The 23,404-nt window shown below is 32.9% G+C and overlaps 1 long non-coding RNA gene and 1 pseudogene across 1 annotated transcript; both read right to left on the reverse strand.

Moving 5' to 3' along the window:
• Window positions 1-287: 287 nt before the first annotated feature.
• LOC114284295 (cation/calcium exchanger 4 pseudogene) overlaps window positions 288-23,404 on the reverse strand; it is a 131,744-nt pseudogene continuing 108,627 nt past the window's right edge.
• On the reverse strand, window positions 3,182-5,734 carry LOC145820266 (uncharacterized). The gene is made up of 2 exons (XR_014361475.1): window positions 5,194-5,734; window positions 3,182-4,178 (listed from the first exon to the last, which is right to left on the reverse strand). It is a non-coding gene; the product is annotated as an uncharacterized LOC145820266 (long non-coding RNA).

Consider the following 23,404-nt stretch of genomic DNA (forward strand, 5'->3'; position numbering starts at 1 on the left):
TAAGCAACCAACCCAATTTCCAAATAAGAAGAATCTGTTCTCTAGCATAAGCATTTTTTGATATGAAAATGAAGTCATTAATTAACCTACAAAAATTCTAAAAGTAGAGAAAGATTGCACTTGCAATTTCAATGAAACTAATAGAATTTTAACAGAACACTACTTACCTTTAATGTTCAAATTTGATTTTCAAATTTCATGTTTGGTTTGATTTTCAAATTATACTGAAACACGGAATCACAACATAAAAGCAGAGGATGGTAAATTCAAAATATATCACCTTATCTTTGTACAAAACAAGCAATTATAAATCAGAATAAAGCTTACAAAAGCATTGCCATATCTTTTTTTTCTTGCAGTGAATTTAACTGTACAACAATTGATTACTCATTTCCAACTTGCAAGTACAGTAAATGATCATGATCATGAGTTTTTTTCTCCTCCTAGTCCTTGGTGAGAAACAACTTCAAGATGACAATAATAGATGAGACAAAATACACAACATCTTCTTCAAAAATATTTGTAGTTAACCTGCTTTTCCTGAATATTCGCTACATCAAATTTTAACTTAGACCAGCTGATGATATGATTCCTATGGCACTGATTACCCTAGTAGGGAGAAATATCAAGAACAGGGCATTGAGGCCCACTCCAAGCCTCCTAGTAGGACGCATATCATTCCTTGGTAAAACAACAAGTGCCCAGATAGGTCCTGAGATGAGAAATCTCATAGTATAGAAGAGGCTTCTGTCTTGTGGAACAATGTACATGCCAGGTTTCTCTGATCAGGCTCCAAGCAACATTGAGATCCCCAAACCACCAAGTGTGTTGAACATTGGACTTGCATAGCATCCAGACAAGGTGATCTACATACCATCCCCACCATTCATTGCCAATGAAACATTTGACACTAAATCACCTATCGAGTTGCCCCATGCCAATACAGTTAATCCAAGGATTGATGGATTAACCCCTAGAATTACACCCAATCCCACCAACAAAGCAACAAGCTCGTTTGCAATCATGTAGAACCAAACAATGCTCATCAAAAATCCACCCAAAACCAATGGAAGTAAAAACTTCTAAGGTGGACGGTGTGATCTAGTGTACCGAAATGCAAGAAAACTGAGTGCACAACCAATGGAAACACCAAGCATATAAGCAACCTTTCTGCTTTTAGAACCCAGAGTCTTGAGTACTCCAGAGAAATGCCAAAAGAATGGGAGCAAGTGAAGCACTGCCTACAGTGTAGAGACCTTTGACTAAGATTCCTCCTCAACTAGAGGAATTGTCAACCGGCGTGGCACTTTTAAAGGCAACTCCATTATCGAACATAGTTTAGAACATGAGAATGACGAGGGCTTAGTTTCTATGCCATCATCAATCCAACCCCACACAAGCCTTTCATTGTCAGACACCTTAGCTGACTGATTTGAATATATTGCAACATTTGACACCCACATCTACTGAGGCAATGCATTATGGGACACAATTGTATCACTTTCTGTGTCATTGTCAAGCAAAGTACTATAGATAGAGTCATCCTTTTGGTTCCCTTGAGAGAATGCACTTCCTTTGACAAGAAACAACAATGTAACAACAACCAATGTCAACCTCCGAGCATGTTTCCTCAAAATCTCATTCACAGCAACAACAAATGCATAAATTGCATAAATCAAGACAAATGTGACGGCTCCCCCCACAATCACCTTACCAACATACAAAATCAATGAAAGTGATACAAGAGTAACGAGCTGCACGTGAAATATGTGGCATGGGATACGCTTCTCACATTGCTCTGACTTGGATCTCCATATAACTGCAATTACTTTAAGTTATTCACACTTTAATCTATTTTCTTCTATATATTTATGTTGTGGGTGTAAATATTTAAATAAGTTACCCTTGTATGTGATTTAAAACAAGTTTGCTTGAATTAGGTTGTATTAACTGCTTATAATCTAAAATAAATTGTAATACTAATCATGTTAGCCATGTCATGTTCGGATTGACACGACCTTAAGTAGGTTAGGTCAATGTTATGATGTTTGACACGTTTAATTAAATGGATCATTTTATTGTATCATGTTAGTGGTGGGTGTTTTAGACACGAACCCGCGATGACACGACATGATTCCTACCCCCACTTGGGATGAGGATACTCTTAGAGTGCGTTTGGATCAAGGATTATTGGGATATTTGTGGAAGGAAAGAAAAAAAAAATAAGGGAAAAAATGTATGAAATAGAAGCTAAAATTTTTCCCTTCCCTATCTATTTTTCTCCCCATCCACATAATCTTAGAATTCTTAATTTAAACACAACCTTAAAGTTTCAAAGTGAAACAATGGAAATAGCAATCTTGATGAGCTGCAATACATGAGTTCAATGGTTGTCTTGTTGAACTACATACAGAAGACCTTAATGCCAAAGGGTTTTGATGTACTTGGACTACAAAGCAAGAAAAAAGAAAAAAACCAGCAAGTTAGCCAGAGTACTAGTTAATAATACCTAGTGGGTTAAAGTTTTTAAATATCATTGTCCTAATGTTTCCCATTGTTACTTTAAATGCCCGGAATTAAATTGAGAAAACTTATCAAATTCTTGAATTTTTGGACAAAGCATGATATATCAAGGAGATTTTTCAAAATTCAACAAGCATTAGATTCTCTGAGTGTTGAGAATGAATATTAAAATTAAAAGACTCGACTCAGGAAATTGAACAAAAGACACTACTCTAACTTTAGTTTGAGAGTCATTAGAACCAAAGAGAAACTAAATTAGATCCACGTGTTTTAACTCTCCATATAGCCATAGAAAAACAAGAGGCACTTCAACATTATATTAATCCGTATGTTGCTAAAGAATCATTCCACAACTACAATGCCAGAATAAGATTAACGTTGATAGCCATAGAATGAGGAATAATATTATCAGCCATTATGACAATAATGGGAAGAAATTAGAAGAGATAAATGAGATTAAGGCTTTGAATATACATATACACACACACACATATATATATATATATATATTATGTATGTCCACAAATACATATTTCGTCTTTTTCCTTTAGACAATTTTATACTACTGAATAGGATTTTTTTTTTTTTTTTTTTTTGGGCAGGTAGGTATTATGTTCCAAGTGCCAAACTAGCATTTTGCCTCAGAACATCGACTAAATTGAAAACAAAATCAGAATTTTGTTCAAGTAATTGTGCTTTTACATCATTTATATGAGCAAGTAACAAAACATACTGTCTCTCAAGAATGCTCTTGAAAAGTGAATACCATGTGAACACTCAGGCCCTTGTGGCAAAGACTAGAAGAAAGTTAAATTCTAATAAATCAGCAACCTAAGCAGAGTTACAAATGAAGATGTGTCAAAAGACTTAAAAAGGGCCAAGAACTGCATTGATCCACAAATTGTGTTGGGTGTGGAAGTGAATGACTACAATGCTAACATTATCAATCACATTGTAAGCTTACTCAAACCACCAAAAACAGCTCTAATTTGCCACTAATGTACAAGTTAGCAGTCATCAAATTGAATTACTTTGCATGTACTCAAGTTTCATTGAACAGGAAGGATATTCGAATAGATTTTCCATCCAAACATTTTCACTTTATTCAGAACTTTCAGCAGCTAAATGTTCTACCAAAATGCCCATTCAAAACTCATTCCTTTTTAGGTGGCTACGAGTTGCTGCTTTCCATCTGAAGAACTGACCCGTGTTTCTCTTCTTTGCAAATCCATCTCCCAATAATATGCCGATTAACAGAAAAAAAGAAGGCCATTTTTAGTAAAGTGCCAAACCAGTATGTCATTAGCAAGCCTTGGGCAAAAAGGGATTTTACATATCAACTCAGCTTCAAAATCCAAAAAGCACCATATGATGAGAGCTTCATTCCATTCCTGACACCAATGCTTTCATCAATAAGGGAGCAAACTTTAGCATTAGCGTGGAATCCGTCAAACTTTCCAAATCATCACACTCCAGACATTCAAATCCCTTCAAACCCTTTCTTGGAGATTGCACACAAAATCTATTGCCTTTGACGACGAGGGAATTGTTAGATGTGCATGGGTATTTTTGCCTGCACTACCATTTTTTTTAAAGTTTTCCCATGACAAACCTCCATATTGTTGTGCAGAGCCTCAAGCATCCTCAACAGCTACCTGCAATATAAGGAAACAAAACCATAAGTTGATAAGAGGTTCAAAGTAATATACATGAACACAATTGTAGTGGAGATGAGAAGGCAAGTGAATTTGCTTAATAACAAATAAATTGAAATTAGCAACCAAACTCAAGCTTACTTAAAGGAAAAAGGACCAAACTTCATCATTTTATTAACTATTATTGTAAAGTCTTAGCTACTCTATTAACTAAAACATGAAATGACCAGTTCTTCCATATTGACATTTTTGGGGTGACAAAGAAACTATGGATTGCCCACATGGATTTTGACCAGACAAGGCGGCTTCCTAACTGTCTAATGTAAAATAGCATGCAAGGAGAAAGGCTTAAAAACACAAAGTGATTTTTTGCAAGGTCTGGAAATTTAAATGATCAAAAGTCTTGCCTAAGAGTGTGCTGGAGGGAGGTTTTTTCAATCATGGAAAGGACTTCGTCTCAATTATCTCCTTTTTCAATTTTTATTTTTTTATTTTTTTATTTTTTACCCGTTTCTTATTCCTTTATTACCTATGTGAGTTTTCTACATTACTGGATAAAGCCATATTTTAGAATAGAGCATCCAAAGTACTTATCATGCAAATTTCTGGCATACCTTGAGAAAAGGCACAAAAACTCGCAGTGCAGTTTAGATGATGAGCGTGCATACATCCTAAAGTTTGTTTACTGAACCATATATTTTGTAGCCATTGGAAACATTATGAAGTTAGCTAATACATCATATGTCACATTTCAATTGTTGATGTAATAGATTAATTTTCCCAAAATATATTCCATGCTGCCATGGATATGATACATTATGCTGTCTCTGGCACTGCACTATGTTTTGCATAAATGCGACACACCAAATTTTCGTGTCCCAACTAAGTCCAAAAAATTGCAAAAGTGCAAGACATAATTCTAACTTTATTGAAATGAAACTAGAAGCCATGGTATGGACTACAAATAGATAACATAATGAAATCAAAGACAAAGGAAATTTTGTCTGCCAATTACCTAGAATTGAAGCAGCAGTACAGGAAAAATGAAAGATCAAGAGAAAAGGCACCGTCTAGCTCGGATTGTGAATGAAGAACCTGGAAAAAAAATATTTTTGTGTGAGTTGGTGACAAGGATGAATTAGAGAACTAATGTATTCCTAAAGTAAAAGTGAACCATCACAACCTACAGAGTAGATTTTGATTGTCATCCATAGGTGAGTAAAAACTGGGGAACAAACTTGATACATATACTTTAAGCCAAACAATCATCAATAGCCACCCCTTTGACAGAATATTTGCTAAACCTAGAAAAAATTCATCTCTTATGCTTTGTTTGTTTTGGCCGAAAATGCTTTTTGGAAAAATGTTTGTCACATTTTATGGCGGTTAGTATGATAAAAAATGAAAGTTAAATGGAAAATGTTCTCTTTGGTCAATAAAAAATAAGCCTTTTTGAGTGAAAAATGCTTTACACTTCTGAAGGTGAAATTTTTTTCCCGAAGTGTAAAACATTTTTTGGTCTAAAGTCTTGTCAACACTATCACACTACCACCACCACCACCACCACCACCACCATCATTGTTGCCGCCACCCCCCCCCCCCACTCCAACTAATGTCACCGCTAATGCAACCACTAGTACACTAGTTTTAAGTTGCAATCAAACATAGGAGATCATTTTCTAGAGAAAACATTTTATAGAAAAATAGGTTGTGTTTGGTTTACTTTTGGAATTGTGATTCTAACCAAAAAATTTGAAAACTCATAATCAAACACACAATTCAAAAACTATTTTAAAACTCATAACCAAACACACAATTCAAATTTTTTTTCAAAAGTCATAACCATACTCTTGTCAAAACGAATAGGGCAATTTTTCTATCAGCACTTATGAAAAATACAAGATAAAATAGCAAATGAGAATGAAAATTATCCATTCATTATTATGGGAAAATTGAGGGAAAAGCAAATATTTGAAAGGAAAAGACAAAGAATAAATTGAAAAAGAGAGCAGTGTGTTTAATTAATCAGTAATGTATTGGTAATTTCAACATTCACAACAAACTGGAACTCTCTTGTGATCTAAAAGAAGTACATAGTAAATAAAAATCTGAGATGATATTGGTAATGAGAAAATAAATAAATAAAAATGGTAAGACAGATTTTGTGTTTGTTTGTTTGTACCTTGCAGGTGGCTGCTTATACTCCGAAATCTACATGAGGAATGTATTGGATGATGGGCTAATATTCTTTCCCCTTTTCACACTTCTGTTTCAGTATTGGATTACACCCACGGATCACCAGTGACAAAAGCGAGGGAGGGAAGCCTTGTTCTGGAAAGAGAGGGAGAGAGGCAAGCTCAGGGCAGGAATTGATCAATAGACGCAAAAGAGAGGGAGGAAACCCTTCCTTTGGAAAGGACGCGAGCCTAGGGCAACCGCTGTTATAAAGTGTTTGGAGAGAGGTGAGGTTTTGAAACTCCTCATAAGAGAGTCTTTCCAGATTTGGGGAGTTCCAAATGGTCAAATTGATGAGAGAGGTGGGCAGGAACATCCCTTCTTCTGGAAACGACACCGTATCTCCCCACGGCCAATCTCGACCTTGAAGTGTGAGTGTTGTAAGAGAAGAGAGTTTGTGCAAACCCCACTCGAATGGAGATGGAGGCGGAACTGGAAGTTGACCGACGAATTCCCCGATTGAAAGTGAAGTGATGTTGGTGGGGAAACTCCCTTCCTTGACAAAGTAGGAGACCATTCCTGCTCTGCATTTAAATAAACACAACTTTTGAAGCGAAGTGAGCTGGTTGATGTTGTTATTCTCATCACGACCACCAAGTGACAGGGGCTCCAGATTAGGACACCATATTATTAGCAATTCTCTGAGATTCCTGAGATTATTGGCTTCAGGTAAAGATTTGAGACTCCCACATAATTCAACACAAATAGTTTCAAGAGATGGACAATCAATTTTGATCCCTTCCTCTGCAAAAAGTGACTCCAGATTTCTGCAACCCCGAATCCCAAGTTGTTTTAGTGTGGATGGTAGCCCACCTCTTGACAATAAATATGTGAGTGATGCACAGAGAGAAACCTTCAACTCTTGCAGATTATTGAGTGTCATCAACTCGGGTAGGGACTTCAAAGCATCACACCGTGAAACCCCAAGTTCTCTCAGCATAGATGGCAAACCTTTCATTGGAAAAGAGATCAGACTTGCACAACCGTCAATTCTAAGCACCCTGAGAGATGTGTATGTGTGCAGATCTTGTGGCAGTTTCTTCAGCATTCCACACTTTCCAATTGTTAAGTACTCGAGTCTCGCCATCATGCAAGGCAGCCCCTTATTCCGCCACAATGTTATGAGTTCTTGGCAGTTAGTAATGTCCAATTTCTTGAGTTCCCTCAAATCTCGAGTAAACCATGTCGGTAGGAATGCCAGTTTTTCAACATGAGAAATGCTCAAAGCAGTTATTGAAGTCAAATGCTTAGACATTACATTGGCAAGTAACTCCGCATCAGTTGTGCTTGGATTGCACAGGGAGTCGAGAACTGTAACATGGCTAATATCCAAGGTGAGGGAACCAAGTTCAATCCTGTTCTTCGTCCCTAAGAGTGCTAGAAGGCTTGGGAGCATAACATTATTCATTGACAAGGATGCAAGTGATGGCTGTATGAGGCTCGAAACATCAATCAACAACTGCGGACAACCATCAATTTTGAGAGAATTGAGACAAGGAAGATCATTTGGTAATCTTCCAACAAGTTTGGGACAATTTATGATGGAAAGCTCACTGAGATGACCGAACGGCTGAACTCCCTCATTTTCAAAAGCAGACCAATCCTCCCATTCTGGCATAAACTTAAAGCTCAACCTCTCTAGAGAGGGGAAAGGTTTGGCACCACGCTGCTGCCCATAGAACTCACAACCCAGGTGCTTTATTGCACTCATTCCTTCAATGTAAAGGTCTTTAAGCAAGGGTAGTCGTCCAAGTGGTGGCAAAGATGTGCAATATTTACTTCCTTTTAATCGCATGAACACCATTTTAGAGTATGAAACATCTCCAACCCAGTTTGGAAATTTTGTACTGCCATACCCAATGATGGTGAGTCGTTCCAACAATTTGAAAGGTCTCATCTCGTCAAGCACATTCCTCTCAACTATGTCATTCTGCGAATGGTGAGATTCATCCCATTCTAGCGATAACTCTTTTAACTCCTCCTTAGACATAAAATTGGCATCCCTTGCATCCTTAACACCACTGACATTCTCCAGTCTTGATATGTGTATTGTCCCTCGAATGTTCGATAGGTTTTTCAACTCTCCTATTTTACGCCCACAATCTTTACCCACCATAAAATTTGACAATGTTTGGAGACTAGTTAATTTACCTATATGTGGCGACATCTCTTCTGATGATGGAATATTCACGCCAGTCATGTCAAAATGGCGCAAGTTCACTAGCCTCCCTATGTTTAGGGGCAACTTCTGAAGTCGAGAACAAAATTTCAAAAACAAGACTTGTAAATTGTAGAGAGTTACCACTGTGTCAGGCAACCTTGTAATCCCAGAATAGGATACATCAAGGTACCGCAAGTGCTTTAGATCTCCAATGAAATCTGGTAGTTCATCCATGCCATTACAATGTAAACGCAACTCACGTAAGCATTTTAACTTTGGCAACAAATCATGAAACAAGTACCTCGATGCATGTATACTCGGTGGAAAAAACTGTAAGAATGTTCGTAAGCATTTGGCATCATCAAAAACTTTAAATTTTTTGATTCCTTCATAATCGCTACCAACATAAGATGAATGTCGAGCTTTGTCCGAAATCTTGTTATGCCTGCCATACTCCAAATTATTCTTGAACCTAAAACATTTGTCTCCTGCGACATTTTGAGCCAAATCATTGATGAGGTCATGCATTATGAAGTTCAATTTGTTACCACTTGACGGTTGAAAAAATGATCTTGATACCAATTCGTGAAAATACTTGTGGCCTAAATCTTCCATTTGCTCTCCACCTTTTGGTTGCTCAATTAAACCTTCAGCCATCCATAGCAAGACTAATTCCTCCTCCTTGAATTCGTAGTCCATTGGGATAATTGCACAGTAAGAAAAGCACCTCTTCAAATGGGAAGGGAGATGAAGGTAGCTCAATTTCAATGCTGAGAGAATGCCACTTTCCTCATTCCATATGTTGCTATTTAGTATTTCTTTCCATTCACTCTCTGCTTGTTTACATCGTAATAAGCTGCCAACGGCCCTAGCTGCCAAGGGCAAGCCTCCGCACCTATGCTTAACAATTTTCTTCCCAATTGATACCAATTCTGGGCATTCGATGATATTTCTATTCTCAAATGCATGATGGGCAAAGATTAACCAACAATCATCATATAATAAGTTTTTCAAATTGAGATATTCATCCATACCCATCTGCTTTACAACACCTCCTTGTCGCATTGTCACAATGATTTTACTTCCAGGTGCTCCGGCTTCAAATGGCAATTGTAGCGAATTCCACCCATCATGTCCATAGTGCCACACATCATCCAGAACAAGCAAAAACTTTTTTTCTGCCAGTGTGTTTCTTAGTTGGACTTGAACCTCATTTAACTTGCCCAAGTCACATGGACGGTGAGTGAATGACTCAAGAATTGCCTTTGTTGTTCCCAGAATGTCGAAGTCAACAGAAACACAAACCCATGCTTTCATATTGAAATGCTTTTCCACTTTGTCGTGATCATAAATGTGCTGAACTAGTGTAGTCTTGCCGATCCCACCCATGCCTACAATAGGAATTACATCAAACTTTTTTGCAGTAGGTGCATCCCCAAGTAGCAATTCGATAATTTGCTTCATGTCTTCATCTCTGCCATGAATGTGAGGCTCCTTCAAAGATGTAGTTTGTGATCTCTGCCATAGATCTGTAGACATCCTCCCAGCAAGTCTTTTATCCAAACCAAGATCTTTTCCTTTCATAGCAACTTCTTGTAATTGACTAGTAATCTCATTTAGCTTAGACCCATTTTTTAAATTGAATGGAAAAATAGAAGAGAGGCGTGGAAACTTAGCTGGTCTTCTTCCCATCGTTGTCTCCTCCGCCATTATCTTCCTTTCGAGAGCTTCAGTGGCAAAATCATCCAATAAGTCATCTGCATCGTAAGCCAAAGGTTGAACCTCTTCTAGCCACTTTTTGATATCCTTGTCGTAGACTTGTTTGTTCTCTGCATCAGCCAACAGAGTCTCTAAATCCTCTAATGCCTTCTTCAGATTCTGGATGCCAGCGCCAACGTCCGCTGTGCTCACTAAGTTGATTAAATAAGAGGACAATTTATCAACCGTAGCTTGCACAAATGGAGAGATAAAGATCCCAAATACGTCCATGGTGTTGGTTCTGAAAGAAGGAAAGGTAATGAAACCAAGCAAAACAAAGATTAAAAAAAAAAACAGGTCGAACAACTTCTGCAAATTTTAAACAACTTTGGTATGTAGGTGAAGGATAAGAAAGGTAAGAAAGGAAGCAACACAGAAATGGAAAAACAAGCTGAAAGAATAACTTTGGTAGGTAAAGGTTGTAAACTCAATACAAACAAAGCACTGCATACATCAAAAACATGGTCAATACTCAATACAAGTAGACCCCAAAATATGTTGAGAAGAAGAAAAAAAAAGATGAATATGTTGAAGCAATTAATTATAGAGTAATTTAATAAAATAAAAGGAGAAGAAAAGAAAGGAATTAGAATGAAGGGCATTTATACACGAGTCTTAATTTATGAATTTATATTCTATTAAGTCATAATTAAGATGTTTTGGACCTTCAAATCCTATTAAATTTTTAATAATTAGAATTACCCTTCAAATAATGATTGTTCATCATTTATGATTATCTATAAAAAAATATGATGATTTGACATTTATTTTGATTTTTAAAACTTTAAAACATCAACTTTCAAATTGAAAAAAGTAAAAAAAAAAAAATTATGTGAATTTTTTGAAAACGCTTTTAAGAAAATTTTACTTTATTGTTTTCCTTATTTTTTTGTTTTTACTGATTTTTTTAAATATTTTAAGCAATTTTTTTTTTTAAATTTTTAGACACACTTAATATAAATATACTTAAATAGTATAATTTTTGTGATTTTTTTTTTAAAAAAATTACTAAATACCAAAAATACAAAAAAAAAAAACACAAAAATTTAGTATATTTTTCGTATTTTTTGTGTATTTATTAATTTTTTAAAATATATTTTTACAAATGTTTTACTTTTTAGATACATCTAAGTAAGATACATCTAAAAAAATATAAAAAATGTTTAAAATTTTAAAAATATTCACTAAAAACAAAAAATCATGAAAAAAAAAACTTAATTTTTAAACAACTTAATTCAAAAAACTGAAACCAAACACACTGAATATTTTTTTTTTGAAAAAATTGAAAAATTGATTTTTTTTTTTTTTGTACAAAATTGAAAATTTTGTGTCTATAAAGGAGTATGATGATGGAACATTGATGTGCAAAACTAAAAAAAAAAAAAAAATTAAAAATGACAAAACTGATAATGTTCTCAGTTTTAAAATTTGAAAAAACTAATAATATTCTTGGTTTTATTAGATAGTTGAATGAAACCAATAAGTAGAAGGGCAAAATCGTTTAATCTCATACTTTTTTAATCAATTAGTAAACAATTATATGGAATATTACTATGCAAAATTAATAATGTTCTTGGTTTTAAATATTGAGAAAAACTGATAATATTCTGAGTTTTACTAAATAAGACTTATTTGTTCAAAAAATTTTAAATAGGATCTGAACTACCATATCATTTATAAATAAAACTTTTGAGTAATTAACTCTAGAATAAATTATTTAATAAGAAAATTATATAAAAGTTTACTTTCTAAACCCAATAATGTGTACAAGATATAATTGACAGGTGATTAGAGAAAGATATGAGGGAGAATTTCTTTAAATATCCTAATTAATTGTCAAATCATTAAATTTAATATTTAATTGTCAAATCATTAATGTAAGGTAAATTACATTTACATCCCTTGAAGTTTGAGTTTAATACATATCACTCCATGACGTTTGGGAAATTACACTAACCCCCTTGTCATTGTAATTATTTAGACGAAATGAATACATTGAATTTATACGCTCTCTCTTTTTTTGCTTTGCTTTACTTTCTCTTTTTTTCCCCTATCCTTTACTTTTTTTAAGGGTAAATTACACTAACACCCCTTGAGGTTTATGTTTATTACAGTTCCCCTCTCACCTTTTAGAAATTACATCTCCTTCCCTGAGGTTTAAAGTTTCATTACAGATTTTCCCCCTCAGCAATTTAATTTTTTTAAATACCAATTTTGCCCTTACTGGGTAAATTACGTTGACATCCCTCACATTTTAGAAATTTCAATCCCCTCCCTAAGGTTTAAAGTAGTATGATCAATTGCCCTTTCGGTTAGTATTAGTTGGAAAAAAAAATTCATTGAAAAAAAAAATTATTTGGAAAAAAAATTAATTGAGAAAAAATTTTGTTAGTAATTTTTTTTAATTTTTGTTTAAAAACCAACGTAAACTCATTTTTTGAATTTACGTTTTTTCCTCAAATTTACAAACCGAGACAACCATTTATAAACCAAAAAAATTATCAAACAAGTTTTTATGACAGTTTTTAAAATTTTTGTAAATATAAATTGAAAACTAAAAATGAAATGGTTACCAACTAGGCTTCAGATGGTAAAAATGTCATAAAATTAACAAATAATTAAATAAGTTACCAATGTAAGAAATGACTTATCAAAAAAATTTTAGGCTATATATGTATGTTTATATTTTGAGTGGCTAGAAATAATTTTTTACAAATTAAATTGAAACAGCCATACGTATCTATATAACCTACCCAAAAGTTAAAACGATAATTATTTCTTACCCTTAAATGATAATTATTTTTTATTTTTTATTTCTTAACCTTAGGGAGGGGATTGTAATTTTTAAAATATGAGGGGTGTCAATGTAATTTACCTAACCTAACCAAACCAAGCCTTAAAGTCAATGTAATTTACCTAGTGAGGGAAAAATTGGTATTTAAAAAAATTAAATTACTGAGAGACAAATCTTTAATGAAACTTTAAACCTCAAGGAAGGAGATGTAATTTCCAAAAGGTGAGGGGAGGAACTGTAATAAACATAAATCTCAGGGGGTGTCAGTGTAATTTATCATTTTTTTAATGTAATTTCCTCTGTTTTTCTACTAGGAGTTGTTACTTTTTATATAAACAGGGGGTTTGTGAAATGAGACTATTAACCACAAGGGTGAGAATGTAATTTCCAAAATGTCAAGGGAGGGTAGTAATTGGACCAAACCTCAAGGGGTATCAATGTAATTTACCCTTAAATTTAACAAGTAGTAAGTCTTCTAACTTTATCTTAGGTTTTAATATAATCTTTTTTAATTCTTCTATGTAAGCCCTTTAACTTTGCTTTTGCTTCAATGAAACTATTTATTTTTTATTTTTTCTATTTAAATCTCTAACTTTAACCACTAGAGGAATTTATTTATAAATCTCATTTTAGACGACTTGTAACCCAATAAATTTACAAAGTATTCTTGTGTTCCACCTAATCCCATACATTTGAACCTATATTTCAATAGATCTTTTATCCTTTATTAGAAGTATTATGTGAACTATTTTATCCTTATATACTTTTATAATATATATATATATATATATATATATATTATACCATAATATATATATATATATATTATAATATATATAATATATATATATATATATATTATACCATATATATATATCTAAGAGAAAGAATCATTTAGTAGATATCTTTTATTTATGATATATATAAAATAGAAAAAATTGGTTATAAATCCAATTTAAGAAAGGTATAAGGTATTAGATTCAGTGGATGTTTTTTTATTGGTGAGAGGTCCACCATTTGTGAAATAGTTTGGTTAGAAGTCCTTTTGTTATTCTGGGAAGACATTTGTTTTTAATTTTACCTCTTAATTTACCTGTTGACTTTATTTTATCTGTTGACTTTTTTTTTGTTATATGTTGAAATTTATATTTATTTGTTCAAATTGAAGTTCCATTTTCCAATCTATTTGAAATTTCACAAACTTGTTTTCTATCTGTTGAAATTATCCACTGCAACAACAACAACACACCAACAGAGAAAAAAAAAATTACAACACACCAACAGATTAAAAAACAACAACACAAAATAGATATAAAAAAACAATAATTTTATAGATATGAATAACTAAATCCAAAATGTATCTGTTCAACAAAGAAAAAAAAATTATCTTGTTATTTTATCTGTTCAACAACAACAACAAAGAAAAAAAATTTATTTGTAACAATAGATCTGTATTCTAGGGTTTTTATCCAACAAATCTATATACTAGGTTATTTTGCAATTAAAATGTATTTGGCATCACAATCATCTTGAACGCCAAACTCTTGGTGACCAAAGACCTCGCCAAAGCAGATCTAGTAATACCTGATTACACAGATCACATGAATACGACAAACTAAACCGTAAACCCAAGATTATGGGATTACTTGGATCTTTATACATATGTTGATATGCACCATTCGAAATACTCATCTGAAGCATCTATACTACATCTAGGCAAACATCTAGAGACCCTGTAAGAAAGGATTTGTTGAGGTTTGAGAATTGATAGGTTGAGATATTCAGCGTTGACGAACACCAGATAGAGTATTACTCGCCAGAGTTGACTTTTATTGCCAGAGTTCGCCATAAACCATGAAGGGGAGAGTCGGTGCGGGAACTTATCGTCATAGATCAGGGTTTCTCTGCAGGTGAAGACCGAGAGTAGATAAGAACCTTGAAATGCTATGTACCAACGCCAGAGCAAGCCAGTGTGACATCATTTTCGTCAAGCTTTGAAAGATCTAGATCTACCACCACTGCTTCCTCGTTCATCGCCGTATGAGAGTATAGTACCGACTCCGCTAGACAGATCAAACATTGATGGCAAAGAGTCGCTTTGAATCTTCTTCTTTAGGCCTTTAGCGACGGAGGACGACAGAGGAGTAGGAGAAGGAAGAGTGTTGCGGTAATTCGCTGGTGGTGCAATGCGATCGAGAGGTCGAGCAGCGACTCTGACGACTTAGGTGACTCCAGCAACTACAATACAGAGAGAGAGTTAGGGTTTGAAGAGCGTGAGAGAGAGAGAGAGTGAGAGAGAGATGGGGTTAGGGGCATGTTGGTTATTTTGTTTAAGCCTGTCCGTTTGGACACAGTACTCTAGCGGTTGGACTTTTGACCAAACAAAATTGAAAATTGGACTTTTCACCCAAGTGCCCTATAAAATATTGTATATAAATATAAAAGATTATTATTTTTAGTGTTTTGTTTGCCTCAATGTAAGGGATTCACTTTTATCAAAGATCTTCCTTCCCATTATTTTACAATAAGCTTCTGTTATGGAAGAACATTTAGAAGAGAATGTTAGTTGTACATATAGACTAATGATAGAGATGGTAGTTGGACTCGCAACAGAGATTATGGTAAACCATTTTTTGCTATTGTCATACATAAATCATAGTCTTCCCATCGATTTGTATAGTCATCGATATTGTGTAGTTTATGTACTAATATTATGCCGGAGTTTATTATATACAGGTTTTTCTAAAAAGGTGCATCAATATATATATGAACTATTTGATGATTTTTTATATATTGTTTGGTGATTTGTTGTATATTGTGGGTGTTTGGAAAGTTGCTATTTTAGTAGGTTAAAATTTTTGTGTTTAGGAAGATGATTGGATTTTTTTGTAGTTGGATGTGATGTTTGTGAGAGAAAAAGTGAAATGATTATGGATTTAATGTGATATTTTATTTTATTAGCTATTTTAGTATATTTTGTCTTTTTTGCGAATTTTAGCCTAAAAGAGGCTAAGGCTATGTTTGGAGAAGCTCTCCAAACACATTTTCACCCATTAATTTCAGTGTGGTATTTGTTTTGAGTTTTCAAATTATAATTCCACACCCATTTTTGAAAACTTCTTCCAGGCTGGAAAATTTAGCTAACCCGGTCATCCTATGGACGTCCGGTCGGTTGACTGGAACAGTGTTCAATTTTTTTTTTCACTTGTTATTAATTTATTTTAAATAAAAAATATTTTCAGAAATTTTTTCAAATTTTTTATGAGCTTTGAATAGGATTTTGGGTTATGTGTTTGGTTATGAGTTGTAAGTTTTTGAATTAAATATTATATGTCACATCATTCATTTCAAACTCAATTCAAAATTCTTTTCAAAACTCATAACCAAACAAATTTCACACTCAAATCATAATTCCAAAACTGACAAACTCAAAATATAACTCTATTTTCAAATCATATTTAGAAAACTCTACCAAACGCTACCTAAAATTTTTCTTGCCAAACACCCTCATTTGTTACTATATTTGTTGGTTGAGCAATTATTTTTATTGCTATTGAACAATTGAAATAGTCGATTTTTTATTTTTTTCAATTTTATTTCGTGTTGTCATATTACAATGTGAATGTTTACATTGGTATGAGTTTACCTTTTTTAAGGTTAGTTATATATTAATTACAAATTATGAACATTTACATTATATTTTGGTATAAATTTTATTTTTTTCGAAGGTTAGTTATATGTTTGTTGTTTTTGTCACTATACTTGTTGTTGGTTGAATAATCATTTTTTGTTATCATTGAACAATCCAAATAATCAATTTTTCACTTTTTTGTTTTTTATTTTGTTTCATGTTTTCATGTTGCAATTTGAATGTGTACATTCTTATGAGTTAGTTTTGTTAACGGTAATTGTATGTTAATTGTAAATTGTGAACATTCACATTATATTTTGATATCAGTTTAATTTTTTTAAAAGTTAGTTGTATGTTTGTTATTTACTGTGAACATTCACATTGTAATATGACAACATAAAAATTTGTGAACATTCACATTATATTTTGTAAATTGTGAACATTCACATTATATTTTGATATCAGTTTAATTTTTTTAAAAGTTAGTTGTATGTTTGTTATTTACTGTGAACATTCACATTGTAATATAACAACATAATATGTTTTATATTAATTGATTCAAAACCATAAAACAACATAAAAATTTGTGATTAATTGGTCGCGTGTGTAAACATAAATTTCAGAACATAAACCTTACACTTTGGATCATTTATCATGTGTATTATCAAGAAATCAAGACAAAATGACATACCTGAATCCATTGATGAACGGTTAAACAGAAGCGTGATTATCAATGAACTCTTTGTTACTGATTATGTTATTGCCTTCTAATCCTTTCCCCTTTAGTGCCTTATGTTTCTCCTTGAGAGGATTTGGGAAAAAAAATGGCAGTGTTCTTATTTTTCACTTGGGAAGGAATAGGGACCATAACCTTTTAAAGGTTGTAATTGGTTTTCAAAACTGAAAGGTTGTGGAAGTTCAAAAGGAATGAAAACCAACTTTAACCATTATTGGTTTTAATTTCTATTTATTGGTTTTCAAAACTGAAAGGTTGTGGAAGTTCAAAAAGAATGAAAACCAACTTTAACCAATATGTTTTAATTTCTATTTCTGCCCCTCATAGAAATAGAAATTATACAACTAGTATCTACACATTAGGTCCATAACACATATACCCTTAAGCCTATTAACTAAATTGAATCACTTAAATTGTAGGTTTCTTATAAATGATAACACCACATTTAATTATGTGATCCCATTGAGACATTATCTAACAATCTCCCACTGGACCACATATGTATCCTGAAAAATGTGCTTAACTTTAGTGAGCTCAAAAATTTGTTATCATAACTTGAGGGTATCCAAACAATCTTGTCCATTAACTATATTAATATAGGATCAAAGCTGTCTTCGTTACATCAATCGTAACTCGACCCACCAATGGTCACGTATACTAATACAGCTAAATGACATAGATCAATCATGGATGCGTAGCATGGAAATTACATGTAATGTGATCCATACATGCCTATTTCCAACTGGTCCTACTTAACTTTATTGAGATCAATACTTCACAATACGTAACAGAGCGTAATAAACTGAATATTTCATTTCTGCAGAGATTAATCTAATTACATAGATAAAACTCAAGGCTGACATAAAGCAGTAATATAAATACAAACTCCCACTAAACCAGAATGTTCTCAAATATAACAACACCCATCTGAGCAGTGTGCTCATGAAAGACCTTGGGTGGTAGTCCCTTCGTAAGTGGATCCGCTATCATGGGGTTTGTCCCAATGTGCTCTATGGAAATCTGTCCACTCTGCACTTTTTCTTTTACAACTAGGAACTTGATATCAATATGCTTTGATTTTGTCGAGCTCCTGTTGCTATTGGAATATAAAACTGCAGACTTATTGTCACAATATAACTTAAGTGGTCTTGCAGTGCCTTATACCTCTCCACATTACCATTTGAATCCCTTTTGGTTTTAAATATCCATTTACAACCTACGGGCTTCGCACCAACTGGTAATGAGACAAGTTCCCAAACTTTATTGTCTTGCATAGACTTATATTCTTCATTCATGGCTTCTAGCCACTTATGAGAGTTGGAACTTTCCATGGCCTGACGAAAGTTGATTGGATCATCTTTCGACATTCCATTTTCTACCTCATGTTCCTAGAGATATACAATTTATGTTCACATTAAGTTACCAAACAGATAATCTCTAAATAAATTAATTTAATGACAACATCTCAAGATACCTAGCACAACATTAATACCAAGCCTTTGGGTAGTGATATTAACTGTAAGTGGTATTCTTGTTGTAATGATCAAACATTGACAATAAGTTATGTCAAATAACAAATCTATCTTTTGATGGATTTATTATTCACATTAGGTTTTCTTGACAATTGGCACATGTTTATCACCACAAAATGTGTGTGTAATTCTGCCAAGTCTTAATCATGTCTTTGGACCGATAAATACCCGCATGAGATACACAGACATGAACTTGAAAACATTCCATATAAAACAATCTAGACAAGAGAGATCACTTTTGTGACATCTTGTTTGAATTGACTTATATTGAGAATGTTAGAAAATTAAATTTCTGTAGACGTTGTATGAAATTACCTTAAATTTAAAGATTTCTAAATTTGTGACCCCGTATATGTTATATAATCTGCAGCAATTCCAATTATATATATATATATATATAAATAGAATTGACGGGTCCAAAAAAAAACTGCTCACCGAATCATTTTACAATTCCAGAAAATTGATTGTCATTTTCACAAAACGAAACAGGGAAAAAAAAATTTACATTCATAAGAAAATTCAGAATCTGATTCCAGGAAACTAAATAGAATGAATAAAGCATATCAATTCTGATAAGACACATGATATGCTGGCTCTTATACCAATTGTTAACATAAATTTCAGAACATAAACCTTACACTTTGGATCATTTACCATGTGTATTATCAAGAAATCAAGACAAAATGACATACCTGAATCCATTGATGAACGGTTAAACGGAAGCGTGATTATCAATGAACTCTTTGTTATTGATTATGTTATTGCCTTCTAATCCTTTCCCCTTTGGTGCCTTATGTTTCTCCTTGAGAGGATTTAGGAAAAAAAATGGCAGTGTTCTTATTTTTCACTTGGGAAGGAATAGAGACCATAACCTTTTAAAGGTTGTAATTGGTTTTCAAAACTGAAAGGTTGTGGAAGTTCAAAAGGAATGAAAACCAACTTTAACCATTATTGGTTTTAATTTCTATTTATTGGTTTTCAAAACTGAAAGGTTGTGGAAATTTAAAAGGAATGAAAACCAACTTTAACCAATATGTTTTAATTTCTATTTCTGCCCCTCATAGAAATAGAAATTATACAACTAGTATCTACACATTAGGTCCATAACACATATACCCTTAAGCCTATTAACTAAATTGAATCACTTAAATTGTAGGTTTCTTATAAATGATAACACCACATTTAATTATGTGATCCTATTGAGACATTATCTAACAGCGTGTTGCCTTTTTTTTTTATCGAGTCACGTGGGGTACCTCTGGACACCACTTTCTGTTTTGCTTTTGACAAAGAGTTGCTCTTTCACTTCAGTTAAAGGCTGCCTAAACACGAATTCAACCCCTCCGCAATTGTTCCATTTCTTAATTAAAAATTTTTGAGGGTGGTTTAGAAATATGTTATTTTAATAAATTTTTAATTTTTTTTTTAAGGCTCGTTCAAGAATATGTTATTTAAATATAAATTTTAAGTTTTTAATTATAATACGAGATAAAAAAATTAATATATTTAAAATAATCTTTTGATTTTTTATGAAAAATATGTAAAAAGTAAAGATAAAAAGAAATTTTTAATTTTTTGATATAAGTTATAAATTTTTTAATTTTTTTAGTAATATTTTTACTTCTAAAATAAAAGTATTGCATGCAAAACGATACCTAAAATTAAAAAAGAATTATGTATTAAAAATACGTAATATAAAACAATGTAATTGCGTGAATTTACATTTTTGCCGCTTACGTGAGGTCACCTCATGCGCCAGCATATCACATGCTTGTTGACTGAAATTTTATTTTATTTTTTCTTTCTCTTATGCAGCTGGCACATGACAGGATTCTCAGCTGGCACATGACAGGATTCTCTTTTTTTTATTTCATTTATTTATTTATTTTTTTTGTCGTCTTGTGGCGCATGCACATGTCAGGATTCTCTAATTTTTTTTGTCATCAATGAGTGCTTTAATTTTCATCACCGTCCAAGGCTTGTCTCAAAAGAAGCATGGTAAACAATTTACAAAATCTATTAAATTGAGGCCTCGTTTGGGAAGGCTCTGTTTTAGTCAAAAAGTCAAAAAGTTATTAAATTAGCCAATTAGCTAATTAGTCATACCAAAAAGTCAACAATTACGGCTTCTCTCTACTTTTTGCACAGCTTTTCGTGATTAGTCAAAAAGTCATCCCAAACATACAAGTTTTTTTTACCTACTTTTTTAGCCAATTAGCCAAAAAGTTACTAAATTAGCCTGTTCCCAAACGAGACCTGATTCTATTTTTTTACCTTTGCTCCCGCCTCGATTTTATTTAGGACAAATTTCACTTTATTCCTTGTCGTTTGAATCAAATGCGATTTATCTCCTAACGTTTGTAAATGATCACATAATCTCCACGTGATTTGTGAACTAAGGTGCACAGTTAAACATTCTGTCCAACTTAACAGCAAGTGTGAAACACATGGCAAAATAAAGGGGTTATGTACTCATTTTCAAAATTTAAGGAGATAAATCACACATAAAATAAAGTACAAGTGGTTAAAGTACACTTTACCATTCAAATAAATGATTAAAATATCCGTAATTCACACACCTAAGTTACTTATATACAGGGGTATTTTAGTCTTTTTATTAAATCGTTAACGGGCCAAACATTGCATTTCAGTCCACAATCAAGTGAATGTTATGTGGTTATTTCCAAACGTTAAGGAGGTAAATCACACATGACCCAAACCATAGAGGGTAAAGTAAAGTTTGCCCTTTTATTTATTAAATATATATATATATATATAATTTAATTTTTTTAATATAATAAAAGTAGAATATTAAAATATTATAGTTAATATTTATTTTCACTCATTTATTTATTATAATACATATTTTAACTCTCATTAATTATAAATTATTATTTATAATTTTACTAAAAAAATTTATTTGTAAAGTTACAAAATTAACTCGCTTTCCGCACTCCCCGCTATGATATGGGCGGGGATGGGGACGGAAGATGACAAATCCGTTCCAAACCTATTACGTTGCCATCCCTACTCATTGCTATTAGCTACCATCGCCGATAACCTCCATCGCCAACCACATTCAACCACTATCTCCCTCAATCGCTAATCACCTGCCATCACCATCAACTATCTCTTACCGACTATAAACACCTTCGGCCACCACATTTTCTTGAAAATCACTTTCAACTAGCACTTTATATATTAAGACAAATATTAAAAACTAAATAATAGCTAAAAATCTCTCTATCCATAAATAAATAAACATAAACACAAGTCTAAAATCCTAAATTCTAAATGAAGGCAAAATTTAAATCATAATTATACCACCTTTTCAATTTATTCAATTTATAATAGGTTTGAACAATTTCAAACAAGAAAATGATAACCACTGTGTTAAAAAAATATTAAAACATATGACAAGTACATGAAAATTGCAAGAAATTTTTTTTCATAAATCCCATGTGTAGGACTTATCTACCAAAAAACTCTTACTTTTTGTTTTCTTATAACTCATTTAATCCCGTGGCAAGCAAAATTACATAAACACTCAAATATTTCAATCACACATCTTTTGGAGCTCGAATTGTAAACTCCTAAGTAACGATATACTAGAAAGGTAACTTTCTAAAATCTTCAAACATGAATTCATTGTTACGAATATCTTAAATTAATATTTCAGTCTCATTGCAGAATCTTATTATTGCAAATTTCACAGTAATTTTGACAGGCATCTATTATCATCCTAGTCGAGCTATCTTACTTCATATATTGAAAAAAAAAAAAAATAAAGCAAAAGAATGGGAAAAAAATAAAAAAAAAGTAAAGTAAGAAAAGAGATAGTGCATGAATTCAATATCTTCATTTTTTCTAAATAATTATAATGACTGTACGAGTACGAAATAATTCTTCTCGTATGATCCTGTTGATCAAGTTTGCGTTCCTCCAAACGTCGACGCTTTACTTCCTGAAAACACAAATGTGAGCTAGCCGGCGGGTGTGTGCCGGAAACTCCTCTGATGCCTAAGTCAACAACTAGACAATAGACAATAAGCTCTATCTATTCTAAAGTAAGAATTGTGATTGTGATACCTGTCCAAAGGTCCTGCTATGAGCTTTTATAGACTTGGCCTGGCCCAATCCTAGTAGGATTCCAACTCTCCTTATAAGAGTCCTTCTAGGAATCACACACCCTACTTACTACCAACCAAATGAGATAGTTTGCACAATCCTAATAGGACTCTACTCTCCTTAGCAGAGTCCTCCCAGGAGTCACACTTCTACTCACTACTAACCAAGTGAGATGGTTTTGCACAATCCTAGTAAGACTCTACTCTCCTTAGTAGAGTCCTCTTAGAAGTCACACTCCTTATGCTAGGATA

Source organism: Camellia sinensis, chromosome 2, assembly GCF_055761805.1.
Source record: "Camellia sinensis isolate YWXY chromosome 2, ASM5576180v1, whole genome shotgun sequence".
NCBI lineage: Eukaryota > Viridiplantae > Streptophyta > Magnoliopsida > Ericales > Theaceae > Camellia > Camellia sinensis.